Here is a 20,732-nt window from a genome sequence, read left to right on the forward strand (position 1 = left end):
CCGCAAAATGCAGAAATATGCCTTTCAAAAACTAATTCAATTCTCACAGGGAAACACTGTGCTGGATGCTCCTACGTCTAATGCAGATGGGTTTGTTTCGAAAGATACATGTGTGTTTTCACGTTGCTGGACAGACCTAGGTAGAACAAAATTTGCCTTTCTCCACCTTGAGTATTCTGGTTGACAGCACGTCTTCCTTTCCAAAACTACGTGAAATCACACAGGGAAACAATGTGCTCCTTGGTTCTGCTTCTAACACACATGATTTTCTTTGGAGACATACATGTGGTTCTTCAACTGAGATGAAAAGGTCTATTTGGAACAAACAGAGTTTATCACTGACTTGAAATACGTAATTTGCAGGCAGTGTCCTTTGAAAAACGAACTCAGTTCTCACAGCGTGCCTATGTTCTAAATTTTCCTGCTTCTAGCCCAAATGGGTTTCTTTGGAGAGATACAGCTGTTTAGTTCACTCAGCTGCATAGGCCTACTTGGATCAAAGAGGGTCTATATAACCTGAAAACAATCTAAGTTTTAGAAAGTATCCTTTCAAAACAGAACTCATTTCTCACATCGAAGCATCATGCTCGGTTCCCCTCCTACTTATACAAATGGTATTCTTTTGTGAGATACATGTGTATCCTCAACTCAGCTGAAAAGGCCTATTTGGAACAACTTAGCCTATCTCCACATGGAGAATCCTACGTGGTGGATGTATTCCTTTCAAAATCGAACACATTTCTCACATGGAAACAATGTGTTGAGGCTGAAGTTCATAATATTGATGGTTTCTTTGGAGAAATACATGTGTTTCTTCAACCGAGCTGAATATTCCCATTTAGATGTAAGAGAGCCTAACACCATCTTGAAAAATCTCCTTTCCAGGAAGTATTACTTTCCAAAACTTTCTCCATTCTCACAGGGACGCCATGGGCTACATGCTCCTGTTTCTAATACAGATGGGTTTGTTTCGAGAGATACATGTGTTTCTTCAAGTTACTGGACAGGCCTTTTTGGAACAACATGAGCCTTTCTCCACCTTGAAAACTATGATTGTCAGGAAGAATTCCTTTCATTAACTATCTCCATGCTCACCAAGAAGCAATGTGCTCGAAGTTCCTGCTTCTAACACGGAAGGTTTTCTTTGGAGGGATCCGCGTGTTTGCTCAACTCAGCAGAACAGGTGTATTTAGAACAAAGAGAGCCAATGTCCACCTTGAAAAAGGTAAGATTCAGGACTTCTTTCTTTCAAAAACCAACTCAATTCTCAAAGGGGAGCAATGTGCAAGATCCTCCTCCATTTTGCCCAGATGATGTTCTTCTGAGAGACACGTGTTTGTTCACTCAGCTCGATAGATCTATTTGCAAAAAAGGGAGCCTGTCTCCACCTTGAAAACCCTGAGTTGCAGGAAGTGGTCGTCTAAAAATCTCACTCTGTTCTCCCAGGGAAACCATGTGCTAGCAGGTGCACCTTCTCTCATAGATGGTTCTCTTGGAGACAGAAATGTGGTTCTTCAACGCAGCTGAATAGGCCTATTTGGCACAACGAGATTGTCTTTCGACATTGAAGACCTAAGTAACTGGAGGTATTGGGTTTAAAAACTCACTCAGTCTGAGAGGGAAACAATGTGCTAGATACTCCAGCTTCTAACCTAGATGGTTTTCTTTGCAGAGATGCGTGATTCTTTTCAAATCAGCAGAATGGGTGTATAGGGAACAAAGAGAACCTATCCCCATCTTGAAAACTCTGAATGGCAGGACGTATTTCTCTCAAAAGGTAACTCACCTCTCGGCGGGAGACAATGTGATAGATGCTCCTCCTTCTTACCCAGATGGTCTTCTTTCAAGAGACACATGCATCTCTTCAACTCAGCTGAAGAAGCCTATTTGGCAGAAAGGGAGCCTATCTCCACCTAGAAAAACAATTTTTGCCCTTAGTATTCATTTTAAAAACAAAATCATTTCTCAGAGGGCAACAGTATGCTTGAACATCCTGCTTCTAAAATACATGGTTTTCTTCTTCGTGATATATGTGTTTCTTCAAATCAGCTGAATAGGCCTATTTGGAACAAAGGGAGCCTATGTCCACCTTGAAAAACATAACGTGTAGGCAGTGTTCCTCTCAAAAACTAACTCATGTTTCTCTGGGAAAGAATGTGTTAGATGCTCCTGCTTTGGACACTAACGGTTTTCTTTTGAGAGGTACATGTGTTTCTTCAACTCAGCTGAATAGGACGATTTAGAACAAAGAGTGGCTATATCCACCTTGAAAAATCTAAGTTGCAGGAAGTATTCCTTTCAAAATCTAATGCATTTCTCTCAGGGGAACAATGTGCTAGATGGGGACGTTTGTAACCTAGGTGGTTTTTCTGTAGAGATACATGTGTTGATTCAACTCACCTTAAAGGGCCTATTTGGAACATGGAGAGCCTATCTCCACCTGGAAAAACCTAAGTTCCAGGAAGTATTTCTTCCCAAAACGAACTCAGTTCTCACAGGGAGGCAATGTGCTTGATGCTCCTTGTTCTAACACAGATAGTTTTCCTTTGAGACACACCTGTGTTTCCTCATCTTAGCTGGATAGGACTATTCGGGAAAAAATGAGCTTTTCTCCAGTTGAAAACTCTGATGGGAAGTATGTATGGCATTCAAAATAAAATTCAAGCCTCACAGTGAAATAATGCCCTAGATGTTGAATCTTTCATCATAGATGGATTTCTAGGGAGACATATATTTCTTTTTCCCACTCGGCTAAATAGGACCGTTTGGAACAGCGGAGCCAAATCTGCACCTTGAGAAATCTATGGTGCAGATAGTATTCCTTTCATAAACTAACTCAGTTCTCACAGGGAAGCAATGTGCTCGATAGTTCTGCTTCTGACACAAATGGTTTCATTTTGAGATATGCATGTATTTCTTCCACTCAGTTGAAAAGGACGATTTGGTAGAATAATAGCCTGTCTAAACCTTGACAATCTTATGTTGCAGGAGGTATTTTTTTCAAAAACCACCTCAGTTCTCACAGGGAAACAATGTGGTAGACGTTCCTGCTTGTGACACTACCTGTTTTCCTTTGACAAATACTTGTGTTTCTTCAAGTCAGCTGACAAGACTTACTTGGAAAAAACATAGCCTATCCCAACTTTGAAAAACGAAGCTGCAGGAAATACTACCTCCGAAAACTGACTCAGTTCTCACAGGTAAACACTCTTGTAAATGTTCCTCCTTCGAGCACAAATGGCTTTCCTTCGAGAGATACATGTGTTTATTCAACTCAGCTTCACCGGCCTATTTCGAAGAAAGAGAGCCTACTCCACATGGAAAACCTAAGATGCAGAAAGTATTTCTTTCAAAAACTAATTCAAATCTTACAGGAAAACAATGTGCTAGCTGCTCCTGGTCCTAACACAGAGAGTTTTCTTTTGAGAGATACGTGTGCTTCTCCAACTTAGCTTGATAGGCCTGTTTGGAACAAAGTGAGCTTTTCTCCAACTTCAAAACTCTGATTGGAAGTATGTAATCCTTCAAAAGCTAAATCTATTCTCATGGGGAAATGATGTCCCAGATGTTGAAGCATGTAACGTACATGGTTTTCTTTGGAGAGATATATGCGTTTGTTCCACTTGGCTAAATAGGCCTACTTGGAACAAACAAAACCAATATACACCTAGAAAAACCCAAGTTGTAGGACGTATTCTCTCAACAACTTGCTCAGTTCTCACAGGGAAACAATGTGCTAGATTCTCCTGCTTCTAACACAGATGGTATTCTTTCAAGGGATCCGTGGGTTCCTTCACGCCTGCTGAACAGGACTGTTCGGAATAAAGAGAGGCTATATCCACATTGCAAAACCTATACTGCAGGATGTATTCCTACCAAAAACTAATGCATTTCTCACAGGGAAACAAGGTGCTAGAGGCCCCTGTTTCTAACACTGAGGGTTTTCTTTCAAGAGCACATGTGTTCCTTCAAGTCAGCTGAATAGGTCTATTTTGAAAGAAGAGAGGCTTTCTTCTTGTGAAATAAAAGAATTTCCAGAAAGTACTCCTTTCAACAGCTAACTCTATTCTCAGAGGGAAACAATGTCTTAGATGCTGCTGCTTCTTCCACACATGGATTACTCTTGTGACATTCTGTGTTTCTTCAATTTAGCTGAATCAGCCGATATGGAACAAATGGAGTCAACCACCACGTTGAAAAACCAAAGTTGCAGGAAGTATTCCTATCAAAGTCAACTCAATCCTTCCAGGGAAAGAATGTGCAAGATGCTCCTGTTCCTAACATAAGTGGTTTTCTCTTGAGAGATACATGTGTTTCTTCAAGTTAGCTTGATAGGCCGATTTGGAACAAAATAAGCCTTTCTCCACCTTGAAAACTCTGATTGGCGGGACGTATTCCTTTCTGAAACTAACCCACTAGTTAAAGGAAACAATGTGCTAGATGCTACGACATCTAACAGAGAATTTTCTTTTACAATATAAATGTGTTCCTTCAACTCTGCTGAATAACCTCTTGGGAACAAAGAGAGCCTCTCACCATCTTGAAAATCATACCTTGCAGGAAGTATTCCTTTCCAAAACTAACTCAATTCTCGGAGTGAAACAAAGTGCTAGATGCTCCTTGTTCGTTCAAAGATTGTTTTCTTTCGAGAAATACATGTATTTCTTCAACTCAACTGAATAGACCTCTTTGGAACACAGAGAGACTATCTCCACCTTGATAACCGCAAAATGCAGAAATATGCCTTTCAAAAACTAATTCAATTCTCACAGGGAAACACTGTGCTGGATGCTCCTAGGTCTAATGCAGATGGGTTTGTTTCGAAAGATACATGTGTGTTTTCACGTTGCTGGACAGACCTAGGTAGAACAAAATTTGCCTTTCTCCACCTTGAGTATTCTGGTTGACAGCACGTCTTCCTTTCCAAAACTACGTGAAATCACACAGGGAAACAATGTGCTCCTTGGTTCTGCTTCTAACACACATGATTTTCTTTGGAGACATACATGTGGTTCTTCAACTGAGATGAAAAGGTCTATTTGGAACAAACAGAGTTTATCACTGACTTGAAATACGTAATTTGCAGGCAGTGTCCTTTGAAAAATGAACTCAGTTCTCACAGCGTGCCTATGTTCTAAATTTTCCTGCTTCTAGCCCAAATGGGTTTCTTTGGAGAGATACAGCTGTTTAGTTCACTCAGCTGCATAGGCCTACTTGGATCAAAGAGAGTCTATATAACCTGAAAACAATCTAAGTTTTAGAAAGTATCCTTTCAAAACAGAACTCATTTCTCACATCGAAGCATCATGCTCGGTTCCCCTCCTACTTATACAAATGGTATTCTTTTGTGAGATACATGTGTATCCTCAACTCAGCTGAAAAGGCTTATTTGGAACAACTTAGCCTATCTCCACATGGAGAATCCTACGTGGTGGATGTATTCCTTTCAAAATCGAACACATTTCTCACATGGAAACAATGTGTTGAGGCTGAAGTTCATAATATTGATGGTTTCTTTGGAGAAATACATGTGTTTCTTCAACCGAGCTGAATATTCCCATTTAGATGTAAGAGAGCCTAACACCATCTTGAAAAATCTCCTTTCCAGGAAGTATTACTTTCCAAAACTTTCTCCATTCTCACAGGGACGCCATGGGCTACATGCTCCTGTTTCTAATACAGATGGGTTTGTTTCGAGAGATACATGTGTTTCTTCAAGTTACTGGACAGGCCTTTTTGGAACAACATGAGCCTTTCTCCACCTTGAAAACTATGATTGTCAGGAAGAATTCCTTTCATTAACTATCTCCATGCTCACCAAGAAGCAATGTGCTCGAAGTTCCTGCTTCTAACACGGAAGGTTTTCTTTGGAGGGATCCGCGTGTTTGCTCAACTCAGCAGAACAGGTGTATTTAGAACAAAGAGAGCCAATGTCCACCTTGAAAAAGGTAAGATTCAGGACTTCTTTCTTTCAAAAACCAACTCAATTCTCAAAGGGGAGCAATGTGCAAGATCCTCCTCCGTTTTGCCCAGATGATGTTCTTCTGAGAGACACGTGTTTGTTCACTCAGCTCGATAGATCTATTTGCAAAAAAGGGAGCCTGTCTCCACCTTGAAAACCCTGAGTTGCAGGAAGTGGTCGTCTCAAAATCTCACTCTGTTCTCCCAGGGAAACCATGTGCTAGCAGGTGCACCTTCTCTCATAGATGGTTCTCTTGGAGACAGAAATGTGGTTCTTCAACGCAGCTGAATAGGCCTATTTGGCACAACGAGATTGTCTTTCGACATTGAAGACCTAAGTAACTGGAGGTATTGGGTTTAAAAACTCACTCAGTCTGAGAGGGAAACAATGTGCTAGATACTCCAGCTTCTAACCTAGATGGTTTTCTTTGCAGAGATGCGTGATTCTTTTCAAATCAGCAGAATGGGTGTATAGGGAACAAAGAGAACCTATCCCCATCTTGAAAACTCTGAATGGCAGGACGTATTTCTCTCAAAAGGTAACTCAGCTCTCGGCGGGAGACAATGTGATAGATGCTCCTCCTTCTTACCCAGATGGTCTTCTTTCAAGAGACACATGCATCTCTTCAACTGAGCTGAAGAAGCCTATTTGGCAGAAAGGGAGCCTATCTCCACCTAGAAAAACCTTTTTTGCCCTTAGTATTCATTTTAAAAACAAAATCATTTCTCAGAGGGCAACAGTATGCTTGAACATCCTGCTTCTAAAATACATGGTTTTCTTCTTAGTGATATATGTGTTTCTTCAAATCAGCTGAATAGGCCTATTTGGAACAAAGGGAGCCTATGTCCACCTTGAAAAACATAACGTGTAGGCAGTGTTCCTCTCAAAAACTAACTCATGTTTCTCTGGGAAAGAATGTGTTAGATGCTCCTGCTTTGGACACTAACGGTTTTCTTTTGAGAGGTACATGTGTTTCTTCAACTCAGCTGAATAGGACGATTTAGAACAAAGAGTGGCTATATCCACCTTGAAAAATCTAAGTTGCAGGAAGTATTCCTTTCAAAATCTAATGCATTTCTCTCAGGGGAACAATGTGCTAGATGGGGACGTTTGTAACCTAGGTGGTTTTTCTGTAGAGATCCATGTGTTGATTCAACTCACCTTAAAGGGCCTATTTGGAACATGGAGAGCCTATCTCCACCTGGAAAAACCTAAGTTCCAGGAAGTATTTCTTCCCAAAACGAACTCAGTTCTCACAGGGAGGCAATGTGCTTGATGCTCCTTGTTCTAACAGAGATAGTTTTCCTTTGAGACACACCTGTGTTTCCTCATCTTAGCTGGATAGGACTATTCGGGAAAAAATGAGCTTTTCTCCAGTTGAAAACTCTGATGGGAAGTATGTATGGCATTCAAAATAAAATTCAAGCCTCACAGTGAAATAATGCCCTAGATGTTGAATCTTTCATCATAGATGGATTTCTAGGGAGACATATATTTCTTTTTCCCACTCGGCTAAATAGGACCGTTTGGAACAGCGGAGCCAAATCTGCACCTTGAGAAATCTATGGTGCAGATAGTATTCCTTTCATAAACTAACTCAGTTCTCACAGGGAAGCAATGTGCTCGATAGTTCTGCTTCTGACACAAATGGTTTCATTTTGAGATATGCATGTATTTCTTCCACTCAGTTGAAAAGGACGATTTGGTAGAATAATAGCCTGTCTAAACCTTGACAATCTTATGTTGCAGGAGGTATTTTTTTCAAAAACCACCTCAGTTCTCACAGGGAAACAATGTGATAGACGTTCCTGCTTGTGACACTACCTGTTTTCCTTTGACAAATACTTGTGTTTCTTCAAGTCAGCTGACAAGACTTACTTGGAAAAAACATAGCCTATCCCAACTTTGAAAAACGAAGCTGCAGGAAATACTACCTCCGAAAACTGACTCAGTTCTCACAGGTAAACACTCTTGTAAATGTTCCTCCTTCGAGCACAAATGGCTTTCTTTCGAGAGATACATGTGTTTATTCAACTCAGCTTCACCGGCCTATTTTGAAGAAAGAGAGCCTACTCCACATGGAAAACCTAAGATGCAGAAAGTATTTCTTTCAAAAACTAATTCAAATCTTACAGGAAAACAATGTGCTAGCTGCTCCTGGTCCTAACACAGAGAGTTTTCTTTTGAGAGATACGTGTGCTTCTCCAACTTAGCTTGATAGGCCTGTTTGGAACAAAGTGAGCTTTTCTCCAACTTCAAAACTCTGATTGGAAGTACGTAATCCTTCAAAAGCTAAATCTATTCTCATGGGGAAATGATGTCCCAGATGTTGAAGCATGTAACGTACATGGTTTTCTTTGGAGAGATATATGCGTTTGTTCCACTTGGCTAAATAGGCCTACTTGGAACAAACAAAACCAATATACACCTAGAAAAACCCAAGTTGTAGGACGTATTCTCTCAACAACTTGCTCAGTTCTCACAGGGAAACAATGTGCTAGATTCTCCTGCTTCTAACACAGATGGTATTCTTTCAAGGGATCCGTGGGTTCCTTCACGCCTGCTGAACAGGACTGTTCGGAATAAAGAGAGGCTATATCCACATTGCAAAACCTATACTGCAGGATGTATTCCTACCAAAAACTAATGCATTTCTCACAGGGAAACAAGGTGCTAGAGGCCCCTGTTTCTAACACTGAGGGTTTTCTTTCAAGAGCACATGTGTTCCTTCAAGTCAGCTGAATAGGTCTATTTTGAAAGAAGAGAGGCTTTCTTCTTGTGAAATAAAAGAATTTCCAGAAAGTACTCCTTTCAACAGCTAACTCTATTCTCAGAGGGAAACAATGTCTTAGATGCTGCTGCTTCTTCCACACATGGATTACTCTTGTGACATTCTGTGTTTCTTCAATTTAGCTGAATCAGCCGATATGGAACAAATGGAGTCAACCACCACGTTGAAAAACCAAAGTTGCAGGAAGTATTCCTATCAAAGTCAACTCAATCCTTCCAGGGAAAGAATGTGCAAGATGCTCCTGTTCCTAACATAAGTGGTTTTCTCTTGAGAGATACATGTGTTTCTTCAAGTTAGCTTGATAGGCCGATTTGGAACAAAATAAGCCTTTCTCCACCTTGAAAACTCTGATTGGCGGGACGTATTCCTTTCTGAAACTAACCCACTAGTTAAAGGAAACAATGTGCTAGATGCTACGACATCTAACAGAGAATTTTCTTTTACAATATAAATGTGTTCCTTCAACTCTGCTGAATAACCTCTTGGGAACAAAGAGAGCCTCTCACCATCTTGAAAATCATACCTTGCAGGAAGTATTCCTTTCCAAAACTAACTCAATTCTCGGAGTGAAACAAAGTGCTAGATGCTCCTTGTTCGTTCAAAGATTGTTTTCTTTCGAGAAATACATGTATTTCTTCAACTCAACTGAATAGACCTCTTTGGAACACAGAGAGACTATCTCCACCTTGATAACCGCAAAATGCAGAAATATGCCTTTCAAAAACTAATTCAATTCTCACAGGGAAACACTGTGCTGGATGCTCCTACGTCTAATGCAGATGGGTTTGTTTCGAAAGATACATGTGTGTTTTCACGTTGCTGGACAGACCTAGGTAGAACAAAATTTGCCTTTCTCCACCTTGAGTATTCTGGTTGACAGCACGTCTTCCTTTCCAAAACTACGTGAAATCACACAGGGAAACAATGTGCTCCTTGGTTCTGCTTCTAACACACATGATTTTCTTTGGAGACATACATGTGGTTCTTCAACTGAGATGAAAAGGTCTATTTGGAACAAACAGAGTTTATCACTGACTTGAAATACGTAATTTGCAGGCAGTGTCCTTTGAAAAACGAACTCAGTTCTCACAGCGTGCCTATGTTCTAAATTTTCCTGCTTCTAGCCCAAATGGGTTTCTTTGGAGAGATACAGCTGTTTAGTTCACTCAGCTGCATAGGCCTACTTGGATCAAAGAGGGTCTATATAACCTGAAAACAATCTAAGTTTTAGAAAGTATCCTTTCAAAACAGAACTCATTTCTCACATCGAAGCATCATGCTCGGTTCCCCTCCTACTTATACAAATGGTATTCTTTTGTGAGATACATGTGTATCCTCAACTCAGCTGAAAAGGCCTATTTGGAACAACTTAGCCTATCTCCACATGGAGAATCCTACGTGGTGGATGTATTCCTTTCAAAATCGAACACATTTCTCACATGGAAACAATGTGTTGAGGCTGAAGTTCATAATATTGATGGTTTCTTTGGAGAAATACATGTGTTTCTTCAACCGAGCTGAATATTCCCATTTAGATGTAAGAGAGCCTAACACCATCTTGAAAAATCTCCTTTCCAGGAAGTATTACTTTCCAAAACTTTCTCCATTCTCACAGGGACGCCATGGGCTACATGCTCCTGTTTCTAATACAGATGGGTTTGTTTCGAGAGATACATGTGTTTCTTCAAGTTACTGGACAGGCCTTTTTGGAACAACATGAGCCTTTCTCCACCTTGAAAACTATGATTGTCAGGAAGAATTCCTTTCATTAACTATCTCCATGCTCACCAAGAAGCAATGTGCTCGAAGTTCCTGCTTCTAACACGGAAGGTTTTCTTTGGAGGGATCCGCGTGTTTGCTCAACTCAGCAGAACAGGTGTATTTAGAACAAAGAGAGCCAATGTCCACCTTGAAAAAGGTAAGATTCAGGACTTCTTTCTTTCAAAAACCAACTCAATTCTCAAAGGGGAGCAATGTGCAAGATCCTCCTCCATTTTGCCCAGATGATGTTCTTCTGAGAGACACGTGTTTGTTCACTCAGCTCGATAGATCTATTTGCAAAAAAGGGAGCCTGTCTCCACCTTGAAAACCCTGAGTTGCAGGAAGTGGTCGTCTCAAAATCTCACTCTGTTCTCCCAGGGAAACCATGTGCTAGCAGGTGCACCTTCTCTCATAGATGGTTCTCTTGGAGACAGAAATGTGGTTCTTCAACGCAGCTGAATAGGCCTATTTGGCACAACGAGATTGTCTTTCGACATTGAAGACCTAAGTAACTGGAGGTATTGGGTTTAAAAACTCACTCAGTCTGAGAGGGAAACAATGTGCTAGATACTCCAGCTTCTAACCTAGATGGGTTTTTTTGCAGAGATGCGTGATTCTTTTCAAATCAGCAGAATGGGTGTCTAGGGAACAAAGAGAACCTATCCCCATCTTGAAAACTCTGAATGGCAGGACGTATTTCTCTCAAAAGGTAACTCAGCTCTCGGCGGGAGACAATGTGATAGATGCTCCTCCTTCTTACCCAGATGGTCTTCTTTCAAGAGACACATGCATCTCTTCAACTGAGCTGAAGAAGCCTATTTGGCAGAAAGGGAGCCTATCTCCACCTAGAAAAACCTTTTTTGCCCTTAGTATTCATTTTAAAAACAAAATCATTTCTCAGAGGGCAACAGTATGCTTGAACATCCTGCTTCTAAAATACATGGTTTTCTTCTTAGTGATATATGTGTTTCTTCAAATCAGCTGAATAGGCCTATTTGGAACAAAGGGAGCCTATGTCCACCTTGAAAAACATAACGTGTAGGCAGTGTTCCTCTCAAAAACTAACTCATGTTTCTCTGGGAAAGAATGTGTTAGATGCTCCTGCTTTGGACACTAACGGTTTTCTTTTGAGAGGTACATGTGTTTCTTCAACTCAGCTGAATAGGACGATTTAGAACAAAGAGTGGCTATATCCACCTTGAAAAATCTAAGTTGCAGGAAGTATTCCTTTCAAAATCTAATGCATTTCTCTCAGGGGAACAATGTGCTAGATGGGGACGTTTGTAACCTAGGTGGTTTTTCTGTAGAGATCCATGTGTTGATTCAACTCACCTTAAAGGGCCTATTTGGAACATGGAGAGCCTATCTCCACCTGGAAAAACCTAAGTTCCAGGAAGTATTTCTTCCCAAAACGAACTCAGTTCTCACAGGGAGGCAATGTGCTTGATGCTCCTTGTTCTAACACAGATAGTTTTCCTTTGAGACACACCTGTGTTTCCTCATCTTAGCTGGATAGGACTATTCGGGAAAAAATGAGCTTTTCTCCAGTTGAAAACTCTGATGGGAAGTATGTATGGCATTCAAAATAAAATTCAAGCCTCACAGTGAAATAATGCCCTAGATGTTGAATCTTTCATCATAGATGGATTTCTAGGGAGACATATATTTCTTTTTCCCACTCGGCTAAATAGGACCGTTTGGAACAGCGGAGCCAAATCTGCACCTTGAGAAATCTATGGTGCAGATAGTATTCCTTTCATAAACTAACTCAGTTCTCACAGGGAAGCAATGTGCTCGATAGTTCTGCTTCTGACACAAATGGTTTCATTTTGAGATATGCATGTATTTCTTCCACTCAGTTGAAAAGGACGATTTGGTAGAATAATAGCCTGTCTAAACCTTGACAATCTTATGTTGCAGGAGGTATTTTTTTCAAAAACCACCTCAGTTCTCACAGGGAAACAATGTGGTAGACGTTCCTGCTTGTGACACTACCTGTTTTCCTTTGACAAATACTTGTGTTTCTTCAAGTCAGCTGACAAGACTTACTTGGAAAAAACATAGCCTATCCCAACTTTGAAAAACGAAGCTGCAGGAAATACTACCTCCGAAAACTGACTCAGTTCTCACAGGTAAACACTCTTGTAAATGTTCCTCCTTCGAGCACAAATGGCTTTCCTTCGAGAGATACATGTGTTTATTCAACTCAGCTTCACCGGCCTATTTCGAAGAAAGAGAGCCTACTCCACATGGAAAACCTAAGATGCAGAAAGTATTTCTTTCAAAAACTAATTCAAATCTTACAGGAAAACAATGTGCTAGCTGCTCCTGGTCCTAACACAGAGAGTTTTCTTTTGAGAGATACGTGTGCTTCTCCAACTTAGCTTGATAGGCCTGTTTGGAACAAAGTGAGCTTTTCTCCAACTTCAAAACTCTGATTGGAAGTACGTAATCCTTCAAAAGCTAAATCTATTCTCATGGGGAAATGATGTCCCAGATGTTGAAGCATGTAACGTACATGGTTTTCTTTGGAGAGATATATGCGTTTGTTCCACTTGGCTAAATAGGCCTACTTGGAACAAACAAAACCAATATACACCTAGAAAAACCCAAGTTGTAGGACGTATTCTCTCAACAACTTGCTCAGTTCTCACAGGGAAACAATGTGCTAGATTCTCCTGCTTCTAACACAGATGGTATTCTTTCAAGGGATCCGTGGGTTCCTTCACGCCTGCTGAACAGGACTGTTCGGAATAAAGAGAGGCTATATCCACATTGCAAAACCTATACTGCAGGATGTATTCCTACCAAAAACTAATGCATTTCTCACAGGGAAACAAGGTGCTAGAGGCCCCTGTTTCTAACACTGAGGGTTTTCTTTCAAGAGCACATGTGTTCCTTCAAGTCAGCTGAATAGGTCTATTTTGAAAGAAGAGAGGCTTTCTTCTTGTGAAATAAAAGAATTTCCAGAAAGTACTCCTTTCAACAGCTAACTCTATTCTCAGAGGGAAACAATGTCTTAGATGCTGCTGCTTCTTCCACACATGGATTACTCTTGTGACATTCTGTGTTTCTTCAATTTAGCTGAATCAGCCGATATGGAACAAATGGAGTCAACCACCACGTTGAAAAACCAAAGTTGCAGGAAGTATTCCTATCAAAGTCAACTCAATCCTTCCAGGGAAAGAATGTGCAAGATGCTCCTGTTCCTAACATAAGTGGTTTTCTCTTGAGAGATACATGTGTTTCTTCAAGTTAGCTTGATAGGCCGATTTGGAACAAAATAAGCCTTTCTCCACCTTGAAAACTCTGATTGGCGGGACGTATTCCTTTCTGAAACTAACCCACTAGTTAAAGGAAACAATGTGCTAGATGCTACGACATCTAACAGAGAATTTTCTTTTACAATATAAATGTGTTCCTTCAACTCTGCTGAATAACCTCTTGGGAACAAAGAGAGCCTCTCACCATCTTGAAAATCATACCTTGCAGGAAGTATTCCTTTCCAAAACTAACTCAATTCTCGGAGTGAAACAAAGTGCTAGATGCTCCTTGTTCGTTCAAAGATTGTTTTCTTTCGAGAAATACATGTATTTCTTCAACTCAACTGAATAGACCTCTTTGGAACACAGAGAGACTATCTCCACCTTGATAACCGCAAAATGCAGAAATATGCCTTTCAAAAACTAATTCAATTCTCACAGGGAAACACTGTGCTGGATGCTCCTACGTCTAATGCAGATGGGTTTGTTTCGAAAGATACATGTGTGTTTTCACGTTGCTGGACAGACCTAGGTAGAACAAAATTTGCCTTTCTCCACCTTGAGTATTCTGGTTGACAGCACGTCTTCCTTTCCAAAACTACGTGAAATCACACAGGGAAACAATGTGCTCCTTGGTTCTGCTTCTAACACACATGATTTTCTTTGGAGACATACATGTGGTTCTTCAACTGAGATGAAAAGGTCTATTTGGAACAAACAGAGTTTATCACTGACTTGAAATACGTAATTTGCAGGCAGTGTCCTTTGAAAAACGAACTCAGTTCTCACAGCGTGCCTATGTTCTAAATTTTCCTGCTTCTAGCCCAAATGGGTTTCTTTGGAGAGATACAGCTGTTTAGTTCACTCAGCTGCATAGGCCTACTTGGATCAAAGAGGGTCTATATAACCTGAAAACAATCTAAGTTTTAGAAAGTATCCTTTCAAAACAGAACTCATTTCTCACATCGAAGCATCATGCTCGGTTCCCCTCCTACTTATACAAATGGTATTCTTTTGTGAGATACATGTGTATCCTCAACTCAGCTGAAAAGGCCTATTTGGAACAACTTAGCCTATCTCCACATGGAGAATCCTACGTGGTGGATGTATTCCTTTCAAAATCGAACACATTTCTCACATGGAAACAATGTGTTGAGGCTGAAGTTCATAATATTGATGGTTTCTTTGGAGAAATACATGTGTTTCTTCAACCGAGCTGAATATTCCCATTTAGATGTAAGAGAGCCTAACACCATCTTGAAAAATCTCCTTTCCAGGAAGTATTACTTTCCAAAACTTTCTCCATTCTCACAGGGACGCCATGGGCTACATGCTCCTGTTTCTAATACAGATGGGTTTGTTTCGAGAGATACATGTGTTTCTTCAAGTTACTGGACAGGCCTTTTTGGAACAACATGAGCCTTTCTCCACCTTGAAAACTATGATTGTCAGGAAGAATTCCTTTCATTAACTATCTCCATGCTCACCAAGAAGCAATGTGCTCGAAGTTCCTGCTTCTAACACGGAAGGTTTTCTTTGGAGGGATCCGCGTGTTTGCTCAACTCAGCAGAACAGGTGTATTTAGAACAAAGAGAGCCAATGTCCACCTTGAAAAAGGTAAGATTCAGGACTTCTTTCTTTCAAAAACCAACTCAATTCTCAAAGGGGAGCAATGTGCAAGATCCTCCTCCATTTTGCCCAGATGATGTTCTTCTGAGAGACACGTGTTTGTTCACTCAGCTCGATAGATCTATTTGCAAAAAAGGGAGCCTGTCTCCACCTTGAAAACCCTGAGTTGCAGGAAGTGGTCGTCTCAAAATCTCACTCTGTTCTCCCAGGGAAACCATGTGCTAGCAGGTGCACCTTCTCTCATAGATGGTTCTCTTGGAGACAGAAATGTGGTTCTTCAACGCAGCTGAATAGGCCTATTTGGCACAACGAGATTGTCTTTCGACATTGAAGACCTAAGTAACTGGAGGTATTGGGTTTAAAAACTCACTCAGTCTGAGAGGGAAACAATGTGCTAGATACTCCAGCTTCTAACCTAGATGGGTTTTTTTGCAGAGATGCGTGATTCTTTTCAAATCAGCAGAATGGGTGTCTAGGGAACAAAGAGAACCTATCCCCATCTTGAAAACTCTGAATGGCAGGACGTATTTCTCTCAAAAGGTAACTCAGCTCTCGGCGGGAGACAATGTGATAGATGCTCCTCCTTCTTACCCAGATGGTCTTCTTTCAAGAGACACATGCATCTCTTCAACTGAGCTGAAGAAGCCTATTTGGCAGAAAGGGAGCCTATCTCCACCTAGAAAAACCTTTTTTGCCCTTAGTATTCATTTTAAAAACAAAATCATTTCTCAGAGGGCAACAGTATGCTTGAACATCCTGCTTCTAAAATACATGGTTTTCTTCTTAGTGATATATGTGTTTCTTCAAATCAGCTGAATAGGCCTATTTGGAACAAAGGGAGCCTATGTCCACCTTGAAAAACATAACGTGTAGGCAGTGTTCCTCTCAAAAACTAACTCATGTTTCTCTGGGAAAGAATGTGTTAGATGCTCCTGCTTTGGACACTAACGGTTTTCTTTTGAGAGGTACATGTGTTTCTTCAACTCAGCTGAATAGGACGATTTAGAACAAAGAGTGGCTATATCCACCTTGAAAAATCTAAGTTGCAGGAAGTATTCCTTTCAAAATCTAATGCATTTCTCTCAGGGGAACAATGTGCTAGATGGGGACGTTTGTAACCTAGGTGGTTTTTCTGTAGAGATACATGTGTTGATTCAACTCACCTTAAAGGGCCTATTTGGAACATGGAGAGCCTATCTCCACCTGGAAAAACCTAAGTTCCAGGAAGTATTTCTTCCCAAAACGAACTCAGTTCTCACAGGGAGGCAATGTGCTTGATGCTCCTTGTTCTAACACAGATAGTTTTCCTTTGAGACACACCTGTGTTTCCTCATCTTAGCTGGATAGGACTATTCGGGAAAAAATGAGCTTTTCTCCAGTTGAAAACTCTGATGGGAAGTATGTATGGCATTCAAAATAAAATTCAAGCCTCACAGTGAAATAATGCCCTAGATGTTGAATCTTTCATCATAGATGGATTTCTAGGGAGACATATATTTCTTTTTCCCACTCGGCTAAATAGGACCGTTTGGAACAGCGGAGCCAAATCTGCACCTTGAGAAATCTATGGTGCAGATAGTATTCCTTTCATAAACTAACTCAGTTCTCACAGGGAAGCAATGTGCTCGATAGTTCTGCTTCTGACACAAATGGTTTCATTTTGAGATATGCATGTATTTCTTCCACTCAGTTGAAAAGGACGATTTGGTAGAATAATAGCCTGTCTAAACCTTGACAATCTTATGTTGCAGGAGGTATTTTTTTCAAAAACCACCTCAGTTCTCACAGGGAAACAATGTGGTAGACGTTCCTGCTTGTGACACTACCTGTTTTCCTTTGACAAATACTTGTGTTTCTTCAAGTCAGCTGACAAGACTTACTTGGAAAAAACATAGCCTATCCCAACTTTGAAAAACGAAGCTGCAGGAAATACTACCTCCGAAAACTGACTCAGTTCTCACAGGTAAACACTCTTGTAAATGTTCCTCCTTCGAGCACAAATGGCTTTCCTTCGAGAGATACATGTGTTTATTCAACTCAGCTTCACCGGCCTATTTCGAAGAAAGAGAGCCTACTCCACATGGAAAACCTAAGATGCAGAAAGTATTTCTTTCAAAAACTAATTCAAATCTTACAGGAAAACAATGTGCTAGCTGCTCCTGGTCCTAACACAGAGAGTTTTCTTTTGAGAGATACGTGTGCTTCTCCAACTTAGCTTGATAGGCCTGTTTGGAACAAAGTGAGCTTTTCTCCAACTTCAAAACTCTGATTGGAAGTACGTAATCCTTCAAAAGCTAAATCTATTCTCATGGGGAAATGATGTCCCAGATGTTGAAGCATGTAACGTACATGGTTTTCTTTGGAGAGATATATGCGTTTGTTCCACTTGGCTAAATAGGCCTACTTGGAACAAACAAAACCAATATACACCTAGAAAAACCCAAGTTGTAGGACGTATTCTCTCAACAACTTGCTCAGTTCTCACAGGGAAACAATGTGCTAGATTCTCCTGCTTCTAACACAGATGGTATTCTTTCAAGGGATCCGTGGGTTCCTTCACGCCTGCTGAACAGGACTGTTCGGAATAAAGAGAGGCTATATCCACATTGCAAAACCTATACTGCAGGATGTATTCCTACCAAAAACTAATGCATTTCTCACAGGGAAACAAGGTGCTAGAGGCCCCTGTTTCTAACACTGAGGGTTTTCTTTCAAGAGCACATGTGTTCCTTCAAGTCAGCTGAATAGGTCTATTTTGAAAGAAGAGAGGCTTTCTTCTTGTGAAATAAAAGAATTTCCAAAAGTACTCCTTTCAACAGCTAACTCTATTCTCAGAGGGAAACAATGTCTTAGATGCTGCTGCTTCTTCCACACATGGATTACTCTTGTGACATTCTGTGTTTCTTCAATTTAGCTGAATCAGCCAATATGGAACAAATGGAGTCAACCACCACGTTGAAAAACCAAAGTTGCAGGAAGTATTCCTATCAAAGTCAACTCAATCCTTCCAGGGAAAGAATGTGCAAGATGCTCCTGTTCCTAACATAAGTGGTTTTCTCTTGAGAGATACATGTGTTTCTTCAAGTTAGCTTGATAGGCCGATTTGGAACAAAATAAGCCTTTCTCCACCTTGAAAACTCTGATTGGCGGGACGTATTCCTTTCTGAAACTAACCCACTAGTTAAAGGAAACAATGTGCTAGATGCTACGACATCTAACAGAGAATTTTCTTTTACAATATAAATGTGTTCCTTCAACTCTGCTGAATAACCTCTTGGGAACAAAGAGAGCCTCTCACCATCTTGAAAATCATACCTTGCAGGAAGTATTCCTTTCCAAAACTAACTCAATTCTCGGAGTGAAACAAAGTGCTAGATGCTCCTTGTTCGTTCAAAGATTGTTTTCTTTCGAGAAATACATGTATTTCTTCAACTCAACTGAATAGACCTCTTTGGAACACAGAGAGACTATCTCCACCTTGATAACCGCAAAATGCAGAAATATGCCTTTCAAAAACTAATTCAATTCTCACAGGGAAACACTGTGCTGGATGCTCCTACGTCTAATGCAGATGGGTTTGTTTCGAAAGATACATGTGTGTTTTCACGTTGCTGGACAGACCTAGGTAGAACAAAATTTGCCTTTCTCCACCTTGAGTATTCTGGTTGACAGCACGTCTTCCTTTCCAAAACTACGTGAAATCACACAGGGAAAAAATGTGCTCCTTGGTTCTGCTTCTAACACACATGATTTTCTTTGGAGACATACATGTGGTTCTTCAACTGAGATGAAAAGGTCTATTTGGAACAAACAGAGTTTATCACTGACTTGAAATACGTAATTTGCAGGCAGTGTCCTTTGAAAAACGAACTCAGTTCTCACAGCGTGCCTATGTTCTAAATTTTCCTGCTTCTAGCCCAAATGGGTTTCTTTGGAGAGATACAGCTGTTTAGTTCACTCAGCTGCATAGGCCTACTTGGATCAAAGAGAGTCTATATAACCTGAAAACAATCTAAGTTTTAGAAAGTATCCTTTCAAAACAGAACTCATTTCTCACATCGAAGCATCATGCTCGGTTCCCCTCCTACTTATACAAATGGTATTCTTTTGTGAGATACATGTGTATCCTCAACTCAGCTGAAAAGGCCTATTTGGAACAACTTAGCCTATCTCCACATGGAGAATCCTACGTGGTGGATGTATTCCTTTCAAAATCGAACACATTTCTCACATGGAAACAATGTGTTGAGGCTGAAGTTCATAATATTGATGGTTTCTTTGGAGAAATACATGTGTTTCTTCAACCGAGCTGAATATTCCCATTTAGATGTAAGAGAGCCTAACACCATCTTGAAAAATCTCCTTTCCAGGAAGTATTACTTTCCAAAACTTTCTCCATTCTCACAGGGACGCCATGGGCTACATGCTCCTGTTTCTAATACAGATGGGTTTGTTTCGAGAGATACATGTGTTTCTTCAAGTTACTGGACAGGCCTTTTTGGAACAACATGAGCCTTTCTCCACCTTGAAAACTATGATTGTCAGGAAGAATTCCTTTCATTAACTATCTCCATGCTCACCAAGAAGCAATGTGCTCGAAGTTCCTGCTTCTAACACGGAAGGTTTTCTTTGGAGGGATCCGCGTGTTTGCTCAACTCAGCAGAACAGGTGTATTTAGAACAAAGAGAGCCAATGTCCACCTTGAAAAAGGTAAGATTCAGGACTTCTTTCTTTCAAAAACCAACTCAATTCTCAAAGGGGAGCAATGTGCAAGATCCTCCTCCGTTTTGCCCAGATGATGTTCTTCTGAGAGACACGTGTTTGTTCACTCAGCTCGATAGATCTATTTGCAAAAAAGGGAGCCTGTCTCCACCTTGAAAACCCTGAGTTGCAGGAAGTGGTCGTCTCAAAATCTCACTCTGTTCTCCCAGGGAAACCATGTGCTAGCAGGTGCACCTTCTCTCATAGATGGTTCTCTTGGAGACAGAAATGTGGTTCTTCAACGCAGCTGAATAGGCCTATTTGGCACAACGAGATTGTCTTTCGACATTGAAGACCTAATTAACTGGAGGTATTGGGTTTAAAAACTCACTCAGTCTGAGAGGGAAACAATGTGCTAGATACTCCAGCTTCTAACCTAGATGGTTTTCTTTGCAGAGATGCGTGATTCTTTTCAAATCAGCAGAATGGGTGTATAGGGAACAAAGAGAACCTATCCCCATCTTGAAAACTCTGAATGGCAGGACGTATTTCTCTCAAAAGGTAACTCAGCTCTCGGCGGGAGACAATGTGATAGATGCTCCTCCTTCTTACCCAGATGGTCTTC

Source organism: Castor canadensis, chromosome 17 (genome assembly GCF_047511655.1).
Source record: "Castor canadensis chromosome 17, mCasCan1.hap1v2, whole genome shotgun sequence".
NCBI classification, from domain to species: domain Eukaryota; kingdom Metazoa; phylum Chordata; class Mammalia; order Rodentia; family Castoridae; genus Castor; species Castor canadensis.